This window comes from Carlito syrichta, unplaced genomic scaffold, assembly GCF_000164805.1.
Source record: "Carlito syrichta isolate Samal-C Ts95f unplaced genomic scaffold, Tarsius_syrichta-2.0.1 Scaffold304199, whole genome shotgun sequence".
NCBI classification, from domain to species: Eukaryota; Metazoa; Chordata; class Mammalia; order Primates; family Tarsiidae; genus Carlito; species Carlito syrichta.
Window position 1 is genome coordinate 420,176 of NW_007248295.1, and position 12,629 is coordinate 432,804.

Sequence of the window (12,629 nt, forward strand, 5' to 3'; positions counted from 1 at the left end):
CCCGCCTGGGCAGCGAGACCTCATCTCTACAATAAATAAAAAAATCAGCCGGGAGTGGTAGCGCGCGCCTGTCATTCCAGCTACTCGGAAGGCTGAGGCGGAAGGATCGCTGGAGCCCAGCAGGCGAGGCTGCGGTGGCCAGGAGCGGCCACTGCACTCCAGTCTGGGCGACAGAGTGAGACTCCAACTTAAAAAAAAATCAAATTCTCTGGAACTTCAGGACAGCAACCAGACACATAGTATGACTGTTGTAAATAATGAAGAGTTCTTTGGGGTCAGGGGCAGGGGCATTGCTCTGCCTGTCGCTGGGGGGTGGTGGGAATCCTATTGCCAAGGCGAGTGGGTATACACATGAGAGTGCATGGGGAGGCATTTTCTATTCCATCTTTCTCTCAGCTTTTGGAAGTGACAGCTATCACCTGGGGAAATATCAAAAGTTAATCTTTTAAGAAAAACTGAAGAAGGGACATGAATGCTTCACAATATGACTTCCATATTGATGGTGAGCAGTTACTCGTCATGCAAACATTATGTCAAGTACTTGCCAGTACATGAATAAGACATTCTTTTTTGCCATCAAAGAATTTACCCATGAGTAAGAGTCAAGAGAACATAAAATTCTGGATAAATGTGATGGACATTTAATTAGGGAGTTAAGAACACATGCTAGTGTGGTTTTAACACTGTCCTCTCTTTATTTCTGAAACTCACTAATTGCGACCATTCTAAGACAAGGGTGCAGGACTTGAATGCCTGTTCACAATTGTTGATGATCGCTTACTGTCTGTCTGATGATGATTGAACTGAAACTTGTTCACAATGAAGTATCAGTTCTTTCTTACCCAAAAGCCTCTGAAGCTAGATCACATGTTCCTGACAAGGCCTCAAGGTAAACTCCCAGTAACCTCTGAGGTTCATTCGGCAATAGAAGAGGAATTTGGGTGAAATAGTTATAGACAGAAGAACTACTAGATTCCTCATCAACCAGGAGTTACTGGAGTGGAGGGAAATTTGAACCAAATACAGTTTCACAAACCAGTTCTTCTTAGCACAGATCTACCTGACTGTGTACTTTTTGCCCTAGTAGACTGGCTTTCCTTTGATTTATGGTTTTGATTGTATACCTATCATTTCATTCAGCCGACTCAAGATTCCCAGGCACATAGCTGAATACACAGGGAAATGTCACAAGTTTGTTTTATTATTGGCAATGCTACCATGGACAAAGGACACTAAAACTGAGTGTGTAATATGTTCAGGAAACACTTTAGAGGTTTCAACACATATCATCTCACTTAATTCTCACATGAATCATATGACGTAGATTGCCTTATCCTCATTTTACAGATGAGAAAGTCTCACAGAGACTAATTTCCCAGCCAACAAGACAAGCCCAACCTCTTTATTCTAAAATGGTAGCTTACAGAAAATTTTTGTTCAAAGTCAATAATTTTTACAAAGAAGAATAATTTACATCTTATCCTAACATGCACGTGCACACACACACACACACACACACACACACACACAAACCATTAGGGGTTTTATAACTGTCCAAATATTTTCTTTTTGAGTGTTAACCTATGTCAATCCTATTCTGAACTATCCTGTCCTATCCTATCCTGTCCTATCCTTTCCTAGTCTGTTCTGTATTTCATCTTCAAAATTGTGTCAAAGACCTTGTAAATTAAATTTTGACCACCAATGAGAAAAAAGCCACAGTTTGGGTAACAATTCTTTAAGGCATTCTGTATTATTATTTTTTTTTAGCCAAAGTCTTCAAATATATCTTTATGTTTCACATAAATTCTACTTCTGTTTATGAAGTTATCGACAGAGGCATTTATTGTAAGTGAATTTTCCTTCTTAACGAAGTATCAATGTATATCTAATACAAACCAACAGTTATTTTTATAAACCAAAAAGGCAGAGAGTTGAAGACAATACTGAGCTTTAAAAAACTCCCTGAATGATTGCAGTTAGCCAACTAAAGCTTAGCCAGCTGCAGGGATAAGCATTTCCAACTTATGATAAAAGACATTTTGGCGCTGACCCTTGACTTGACCGTGGCTGTCAGACTTGGATAACACAGTACCTGAGTTATGGTGGGATAAGCTATGACCTAACTACTGCCTGATGAGCTAATTCTCTCTTCCTAGTTCCCCCCTGTGGTACTGACATAATTTAATCAGCCTGATTTAACTCTTTTATACAAAAACTCAGAACAAAACAAAGAAGAAAAGAACATGCTCCAACAGTTATTTTTAAGAAAACCAAACATACTATACACTTTCATGTATTTAGAACATGGTACAGTATCTTGTTTATACTTAAAAAACTAAGGTGCACAGTATTTAATTATTAACTTTCATAATACCGAATACAAACTATTAGAGAATATGAGGACCATATAATTTTCTCCTCTCCTTTACTATATGTAATGTATGAAATTGAGCATGAGCAGATACATCGTTTATATTTAGCCTTATATTTTTGAAGAAACATGTTACTGCACTAAAATTCTTTTTGTTTGAAAAAATGAGTACATATTTTCCATTTTCTATTCATGAGATATTGTTAACTGAAAGTTGTATCATGTATTTGTGTCATAGTTTTATCTTTGAAAGAACTTAAACTTATAAAAAATAAATATGGGTATATATACAATATATACACTGAAGAATGAATCAACCCTTTTTGTTGTTGTTGTTGAACTGTTTGTTCATCTTTTTTTTTTTTTTTTTTCTGAGTCAGAGTCTCACTCCGTCACAGAAGTTGGAGTGCAGTGGCACATTCATGGCCACCCCAGCGTAGGTCAACCTGCTGGGCTCAGGCGATCCTTCTGCTTCAGTCTTCCAAGTATCTGGAACAACAGGTGTGCGCTACCATGCCCAGCTAATTTTTTGGTATATTGTAGAGGCAAGGGCTCACCAAGTTGCCCAGGCTGGTATCGAATCCCTGGGCTCAAGCAATTCTCTCACCTCAGCCTCCCAAAGTGCTGGGATTACAGGCTTGAGCCACTGCGCCCGGTCTCACTATAATTTTTTTTTTAACTTTTCTGTAGGGCTGGGCTGGTAGGTCATGTCTGTAATCCCAGCACATTGGGAGGTCGAAGAATCAACTCTTCCTCCAGTTCAATTGTAGGAAAATTTGAGAGGTAAAAGATATACTTTTTGCAATGATTTATAGGGTGCATCAAAGACGATAAATGGCATAAACTTTTTTTTCACAATTACTTGACAAAAATTAAATGGACTTAGATAATTAAAGACTTTATCTCTTCAGAGAAGTTTTAGGTTCACAATAAAATTAAAAATAAGATACAGGAATTTGATAAAACATTGCTATTCATTCTTCCTTCATTTTCTTTACCAAAGTCTTACTTCAAATATATCTCTTTGTTTCACACTGAATCTACATCTATTTCTAAAGTTATTGACCCCACACACACCCTTCCTCACCATCAACATTCCCCACGAGAACAATACATCAGTTAGAAGTGGGGAGACTCCACTAACATGTCATTAGCACCCAATCTCTATAACCTACATTAGGTTTACCCTTTGCGTTGCACATTCTGTTAGTTTAAGCAAATGTGCAATCACATGTATCCGCCATCATAGCACATTAGGGAGCAATTTCACTACCCTACAAATCTTCTGCTCTGCCTTTTTATTCCTGCACCCCCCTGACAACCTCTGACAACCTCTGACCTGTCTTCCTAGTTTTGCCTTTCCCTGAGTGTCAAGTTGAAGTCATTCAGTATGCCAATTTTTCAGAATGGCTTCTTTCCTTTATTAATATACATTTAAGGTTTTTCCATGTCTTCTCATGGCTTGATAGTTCATTTCTTTTTAGGGATGAACAATACTCTATTGTCTGGATGCACCACAGTTTACTTAACCCTTCATCAACATTACTAAATTTTGAGGTGTTCAATTGATGCAAAAGCTCACAGGTTTATTTCTGCTCCCACCCATCCACAAGATCAACCTGCTTTATCTTATGCAGTGAAAATGTTTCTCATATTTTCATTCAGTTTTCTGAAAGCAGGCCTTGGGCCTCAATCTGTCTTCACATCGGTTATTTTTACACCCTACTCTAAACTATGTTTTTTTCCCCCCTTTCCCTAAATCTGACTGAAGGTACTACTTATTTCTGCCCTGAAGAAAAGTACTTTTCCTTTGAAGTAGTTTTCACTAATAGTTATTCAGAAGCTCGGGAGATAATACACATGGCAAACAAGAAGTTGCAAGTCGGATTTCTGGACTACAGGTGAGATGGCAAGACAACAAGATGGAATAATAAGTAGAATCTTACATTACTCTTCATCAACAATTACTTCTAGTGACGAGTCTCAAAATGTTATTTTTTTCATTAACAAAGATCAATTTTGCCCACCCAATCATCAGTGAAATTGTTTCTTTAGAACTGAAATGAAACATGAGCTAGGCAAAACAAAAGGTTTTTGTTTGTTTTTTTTCCCCTCAAGTTGTCAATATTAAGCTCTGAAGATCATGTGACTGATTGTCACTTCGTCTGTAGGTTCTTTGACTTGCTCAAGGTCATACTACCTTGAGTATCTCTTGACAAAAGTGAGGCAAGTAAGCAAGTGTATACACATACATGCATATATCTATGTATATATACATATATATTATAATATCCAACAAATACAAAATATAGCAAAAATAAGCATCCTAACTGAAGTGTATTAGTCTTATTAGGAATAACTATCTGGTATGTAGCATGTTTTTTTGTCAAGATAATTTAAGTATATATACTCATGCATATTTATGAATATTCTTCTCTTCAAAGCTTTAATTACAAAAAGTAATTGGCATTAGTCAAAATGAATATTACCTATTATTATCATATTTTTCAGGCACATGATTTTCATTATAGTCCAATCTAGACACTTCTCTTTTTGAACTAGTGAACTAAAAAAGTGTTGTTCTGATAGATCATTTTAATTTCAATGCTTAAAATATTCAATTCTTAACAAATAAGTTTTAGACATGTGTTAAATTACAATTATTACCAAATAAGTTTTAGGCACATGTTAAATTAGTGCTTCTGATCCAGTTTCTTGTATGCTCAAACACTTGCATTTCAGATAATGAAAACAGTGGCATTATCTCTATTTTTGTTAATGAAACTGTCAAAACTAATAACTTGAATTACAACTTATAAGGCAGTAAAACACTCTGGCAATTTCACTTTTTCCTTTGTGTATACTGGTGCAATTTACAAAAGTATATCAGATTGATATAACATGGCATAGTGATATTGTCAATATCCATGATGAGTATCATAGATAATCAAGAGTAAAAACAATTGATATTAGTAGTATCATACGTTTCATGATTTTTCACATTTAACTTTCTGACTATACTTATCTTAAAATAGTATTATAATTATATTATGATGATTCTTCATTCTTTATGTTTATACAAACTGGCAGCAACATGAGGTAGACAGCATTATAAGTCATTAAGAAATGTAGAATAGTCATTCCTCATAATTGAGGGCAGTGAGATATAGTCCCTGATAGGAGACTGGTGTCAGAAAAATCCCTCTGAGAACATACTCTGGTTTTCATCTATTTAGACATTGCAAAAACCCCAAGTAAGCAATTAAAAGGAGCAGTACTTTTAAGTGCGGGTCTTTAGGGCTGATGTTCTGAAAGCAAAACAACTTCTGTGAAGGAACAATAATAATGATACCTCTGGTTGTGTGCAAACAACACTTTTGCACAGCGGTCTCACCTTACCCTACAGTTCAATCTGAGAGATGAGAAAGTGGAAAGTCAGTAAGTAAGTAAGATGAGAAAGTGGAAAGTCAGTAAGTGCTCATGGTCACATAGCAGTCAGTCAGAGGAGTAAACAGCTGAAGACAGGTCATCTAATTCCAAACTTTGGGGTCTTCCCAAAAGTAGTAAAAACAAGATGTCTACACCGGTGCTGTCCAATAAAACTTTCTGCAATGATAGAAAAGTTCTGTCTACGCACATTCAATACAGTAGCATTCACCACATGTGGCTGTTGGTCACATGAAACATGACTGGTGAGACTGAGAAACTGAAATTTCATTGTAATTAACATTTACTTAATTTAAATTTAAACAGCTACAGATGGCTAGTGACTACCATAACAGATTGTCCAAACTACTCACTGTCTGCAAGTAAATAATTGAAAGTTGATTAAATAACTCTCAGTGACTTGGATATAACCAATATGGAGGGGGGGAAGAATTAAACCACCACATATTAAAGGAGCCCACAATTTCAAATTGTCCATATTGTCCATTATTGAAAAGAAATTCCAATAATCTCCTTAAATTTAACTCTATTCTTTCAGAATGTGTAATATCTTAGAACAAAAGGAATGTGATCTTTATGCTATATGTACAGGAGGGAACTCCCCCACCACACACACACACACACACAAACCTTGGAGTTAATTTATTAAAAATTGTGCATTTATTCTTAAATGTTTAAATTTTGGTCTCCTTCAAATACTCTCCACTTGATGCAATACACCTATCAAGATGTTTTTCCACCATTCAAAATAGTTTTTGAACTTGTGAGTTGTGATACCTTTTAGGGCTTCCTCCTTTTAATGTTTCACTTCTTCAACATCAGCAAAATGTTTCCCTTTAAGGACTTTTTGTATCCAGGGAGACAAAAAAAGTCACTTGGGACTTTTTTGAATAGGGAGGGTGGAGGCACCGTGTCACAGCATTTTTGGTCAAAAACTGCTGAATGCTCAGCGCAGTGTGGGCAAGTGAGCTCATAAATCACCCATCATGAAATGAGCAAACATGTTGAAAGAATCTCCAAAAAAAATTCACTGAAGCCACACGCAGCCTCTCACAACAATGCTAACTGATACACTGATGCTGATGGGTTTCTAGAACACTTAACTAGTGAGGAAAGCCTGTACTAAAAGGGACCCACCTTCTGAAAAATAATTCTGCTTTTTTGGTGGGTTTCCCCTTGTATGCAAACAAAAACTCTGGTAAACAATTTGTTTAACGAATAATGGTTAATGACTGGCATTTACTGAGCACTTATGATGCATCTAATACTATTTTACGTTATTTGCTAGCATTATGGTTTTTGAGTTCCACAAAACCTACAAGTAGATGCACTTATTATCCTCATTTTACATAGAGGAAAACAGAGACAAAGACAAGTTGCACAGGTACAATTCAACATGCAGTGTAAATTGGAGTTTTATACTTTAGCCATGATTCCATGAGGTTAGAGAGCGAAAAATAAATCAGAGGAATCTGTCTCCTGCCTTTCAATAAATGACCTTTATTTTAAGAGTCTGCTTTTCAAAACTCTTAAGAGTGGATACATTGATTAATTCATAAACCTTCGGAAGGAAATTAGAAATCATAGCTGAGATGACTGCAAGCTCTAAATTTTTATCTATCATTTGGCCGATGTCTTGGGTCATCTATTATAAAGCACATTTGTATGTGTCTACATATGTGTTTGCATGTGTGAACATACACATACACACATTTACCAAGTCTTTATCAGAAATTGCTAATAGGAAAACGAATTGTGAATGATATGTCTTGTTGCTTATCTGGGTCTTTTAATCAATATACAACTTTCATGCCCTTTATAATTATAAACCCCAATAAATATTCAGGACATTCAATATAGTCATGTAAACCAGATCCCAGGTACTGAAAATAAAGCATTGAACAAAGCAGAAAAATCCCATTTCCATTGAGCTTTCATTCGGAAATCAAAAGCAATTGTTCAACATCATTGTATATTTTCTAGCTGCTACTAGGTATTTTTACAGCATCTTACAAATAAAGTAATGCTATGATTGATTTGGGCCTCTGCAGGGTACTAAGTCTCTTTTGTGCCCTTGCTAGAATATCACAAACTATAAATAAATATTCTTGAACACGACAGTGCAACAATCTCTAAGATAACACTATCACTCAGTGTGCAATTATTAAGATGAAACCGAAAAGACAAAAACTCCTTTATCCTGAGTGAATAAATCTAATAATAAAGCAAAAGTGGAACATTTGAAGAACAAATTTTACTTAAGATATTCAGGTAGAAGAATGAGAAACCTGTATAATAGAGTCCAATATATTCAAAACCATTTAGTAATGAAAGAGGAGACTTACAGAGAATATTTCCTTTACTGACAGAAATTTTATCACCAACAGAGTCCAAAAGTTGTGAGTTTTCTCTAGTTTCAAGAAAGAGGTTGCCAGAATAAAATATTATTTATTTATTTATTTATTATTTTTTGAGTTGGAGTCTCACTCTGTCGCCCAGACTGGAGTGCAGTGGCCGCTCCCGACCACCGCAGCCTCGACCTGCTGGGGTCCGGTGATCCTTCCACCTCAGCCTTCCAAGTAGTTGGAACTACAGGCGTGCGCTACCACACCCGGCTGATTTTTTGATTTACTGTAGAGATGAGGGCTCGCTCCCAGGTAGGTCTCGAACCCGCGGGCTCAGGCAATCCACTCACTTAAACCTCCCAAAGGTGCGGGATTACAGGCTGAGCCACCGAGCCCGGCTATAAAATATTTTTAAAGTAAAATAATTTGTTCATTACTGCTACTACTACTACTAATGCTTAGAAGTGTAAATTTGGTACTATAGAGGCATACAAAATGTAAAGGTTTACATAAATAAATGTTAAATAGCCAGTGGATATAAATTATTTTATCTTTATTTCTAGAGCATTTCTATGTCAGTAGGTAAGTTTATTACATCAACAGTAATAAATACATACATATCAATCAATATATTTTAAATGCCTACCATGGGCCAGGAATCTCCCTGTCTAGTCACATAGCCATTTAATCTGTTCATTTTGTGCTTTGGGGACCCTGTCTGCCCTTTGTTACACTATGGAAACTGAAGTAGTTTGTTAGACACAAAATGCCTATTAAACTACTGTACAGCAAACACACACACACACACATACACACATACACACGCACACACACAGTACTGATAAGAGTAATTGTTTCTTTTCAGCACAATTAATGAAGTATATCTTCTGGCAAAAACATTCAGAAAGGTCATTTGGCAAAAAGAGCATTTTTCCAAAGGTTCAAGTACATTATTTTCATTGTACATTTTTCTGTTCTTAATTGATTTACTTCCTTATGGACCACAAAAGAATTCTTTCTTCTTTTCTACCTAAAATAAGTACTTGTGGTATGGCTCATTGGAGGCACAGAAAATATGAAATGAGTTAAATCATGCTATTGATACTGTAGCTCATTGAAATGTATAGCTGAACAGCACAAGTTAAGTAATCACTGCCCCATTCAATGAGCAATGGAACAGTTGGAAACCAGAGGTAAGATACCTCCATCTTTTCATAGATGGCTGTTATTCCTCTCTGTCTTGAATATCTTCTGGACCCTTTTATATCTTCAGCCTTATCCCCCTTCACAGTAGCTTCCATATCACTGGCAATGAGATTTTCTGGCTTAAAGTCTTATAGTGGCTTTCCAATTTCTTCTGGATAAAGTTCATGACTCAGCATCACAGACACAACTCTTCATCAGGCGGCTTTGGTTATATCTGTTGCCTCTTATACTGTCCTCCAGTCACCTCATCTGCTACAGCCTTTCTAGAGTCAAGGCAAGGATCTAGACCTGCTAGTGCTCCTCTAGTCTATCTCCCTCCAATCGCTTCAGAACCTCGGACTCCCACCCTTCCTAAGTCCTCTCCCCCAGCCTCACTCCAGGCCATGCCCAATACTGACAAGTCTGCTCTGGGACTAACAGGAATGACCTTAGACCCTTATTTCAGATTAAGTGAGTCATGAGAAGCCCATATGCCCAGACATTCTCAGCCTTGAAATGCACTTTTCCTTTTCTTTTGTTATTCATTTTTGCCAACAGTACTTCCTATCATCTGACATGCTACACATAGTTATTTGTTTGTCTGTCTCTCAACATTAGAATGTAAATGACTATGGGAGAGGAGTTTTATCTTGCTCACTGATGTATCCCCAGCAACTTGACAGTAAGTGACATTATAAGTGATTAATTTTGAAGGAATGAATACTGACTGTCTAACAGTTCACATACCGCCCTTGGCTGGAACTTTAAAAAATAGATTTGAATAGAAATGTATAGGTAGCCTTCATTTCTTGGAAATGGATAGTCTATGACACACTGATGGATCCAGCTATGGCACTGGCAGAACGTTTGGAAAGCAGTTATGATGAGTACTAGAGAGCATTTTGTGATTAACCAAATATGAGAAGAGAGGCAGTGGAGAGAGAGTAGGAGGTGTCCAATATCTTAGGAGTAGGGAATGGATAGGCTCTTGGGTGCCATTTACTGAGAGAGAAGGTAGGAATAGAAGCTTTTGGTAGACGTAGTTACGTTTCAGACATAGTTTGATATCTTATGGGACATCTGGACTAAAAGAGATCCATCTGAAATATAGCAAATGAATGTTCTTTGTGAGCTGAAGAAACAGTTCTGGGTTGTATGGAGAGTAATTGAAACATTTTATGTCTGACAGTGTCTATTTTTCATATGATGTGAAAAAGATGTCATGTATGGAGACTGATGAGAATTTTTTTTTTCTTTTTTGAGTCAAGGTCTCACTCTGTCACCCAGGCTGGAAGGCAATGGCACCATTACAACGTACTGTAGCTTTGACCTCCTGGGCTCAGGTGATCCTTCTACCTCAGGCTTCTAATTAGCTGGGACTACAGGCAGGTGCCACCATGCCTGGCTAATTTTTTAATTTTTTTATAGTGATGAGTTCTTGCTATGTTGCCCAGGCTAGTCTCGAACTTCTGGGCTCAAGCAATCCTCTCACCTCAGCCTCCCAAGTAGGGATTACAGGTATAAACCACCACACCCAGCCTGATGAAAAATATTTGAATAAATATAAAGTGGTTTAAAAAGTTTGACTAATTGATGTAGTAGACAGTGTCAATAACAAATAATGTTTACAAAATATTTTTTTAAAAACCGAAGAATTATTAAGACCATGTAAATACTGGGTATTAGGAATTTTCAATAGCAGTAAATCTGTATGTTTATTAAATTTCCCTTTGGTTATGCTTAGTGTTCAAGTTGTAAAGAATGAAATATGAGATCATAATATGGATTCACAGTTGGAGGTTTGTGAGACAACTGCAGACAAAGAAGGATTCCAAATAACTAAAAAAGTAGACGGTAGTTCAAGTGATAAAAGTAAGATCAGAAGTTGGTCACTGAACTGGCAGAGCTGAGAAATTAGAGATTTCACATTTATAATGAAGCAGAGAGGTATAAGAAAGCTGAAAAGATACTGCATTAGAAATATCTTCAAAAATCAAAAGTCCAATACACAGAAATAGCTGAAGGAATCACCTTATTTTAAATAGGTGATAAAAGGCACTTATATTTCAACAAAGTCATTTATGAAATTAAGTCAACAACTTCTTGAAATGCCAAATGCATTATTAGAAATTACAAGTCAAACAAAATCCAGCTACATATATGCACATACACACATACAACCTTTAAAATTAATTAATAATTACCTGTAAAAATTTTATCTTAAAAACAAAATGTTTTCCTTTCATTATGTCTCCTACATCTGACTGTTATTCATTAATGAAAATAACATTTTTTTTCTTTTTAGTTTTGCTTCTTATTGAGAAGTCCTTATTTTTCAGTTGACATACAGAGTTAAGAATAGCTATCCTAGCTGGGCTCGGTGGCTCAGCCTGTAATCCCGAGCCTTTGGGAGGCTGAGGTGAGTGGATTGCCTGAGCCCATGGGTTCGAGACCCGCCTGAGCAGTGAGACCTCATCTCTACAATAAATCAAAAAATCAGCCAGGCGTGGTAGCACATGCCTGTAATTTCAGCTACTTGGAAGGCTGAGGTGGAAGGATCGCTGGAGCCCAGCAGGTCGAGGCTGCGGTGGCCGGGAGCGGCCACTGCACTCCAGTCTGGGCGACAGAGTGAGACTCCAACTCAAAAAAAAAAAAAAAAAAAAAAGAATAGCTATCCTATTCTTGCTGGTATTGGTAATAAAATACAGTGAACTCTAACAGGGGATAAACAAAGAATAGCATAGAGTTTCTCAATTCAAAAGTAATTCATGACTTTTGAACCACAAATACATCTTGTTATACATTAGATAACAGATTATTGCAAAGTAAGGTTCTAGGAATAGAAAGACTTTTTTTTTTTTTTTTTTTCCAGTTTCTGAGTCAAGGCTACCTTAGCCCTTAGTAATTTGATTATTGTCTATTGTTATTTGTACCTCAGGGAAAAAACTATCTAAGGTAGACCTGCAAAGAATACAGGATTAGACATAGTTCTGGAAAGGAGTCTATGCACTGAGTTCTAAAACGTAGAGGTCATACTTTGAAAAGAAATTCGAATTTAATTTATTATTGCTACATGAAAGTTATATAGTACAAATTTATTTCAAGGAGCTCTGTGTTGAACATGAGACTGTGAGTAATATAGCACATATTTTTTTCAAATAGCTCTGTGTAGATTATGAGATTGTCCCAAATGAAGTACAATCCCTTTTTCCTTATTTTTTCTATTTTGAAAACTCATTAAATTTTTTATTCTTTTTTTTTTTTTTTTTTTTTTGGTT

The 12,629-nt window shown here is 36.4% G+C and overlaps 1 protein-coding gene across 1 annotated transcript in view; it reads right to left on the reverse strand.

Moving 5' to 3' along the window:
* Positions 1-12,629, reverse strand: part of DGKB (diacylglycerol kinase beta) — a gene marked incomplete at its 3' end in the record, with an annotated part of 571,138 nt that overhangs the window by 367,607 nt on the left and 190,902 nt on the right. The gene's annotated exons all lie outside the window — the stretch shown is intronic.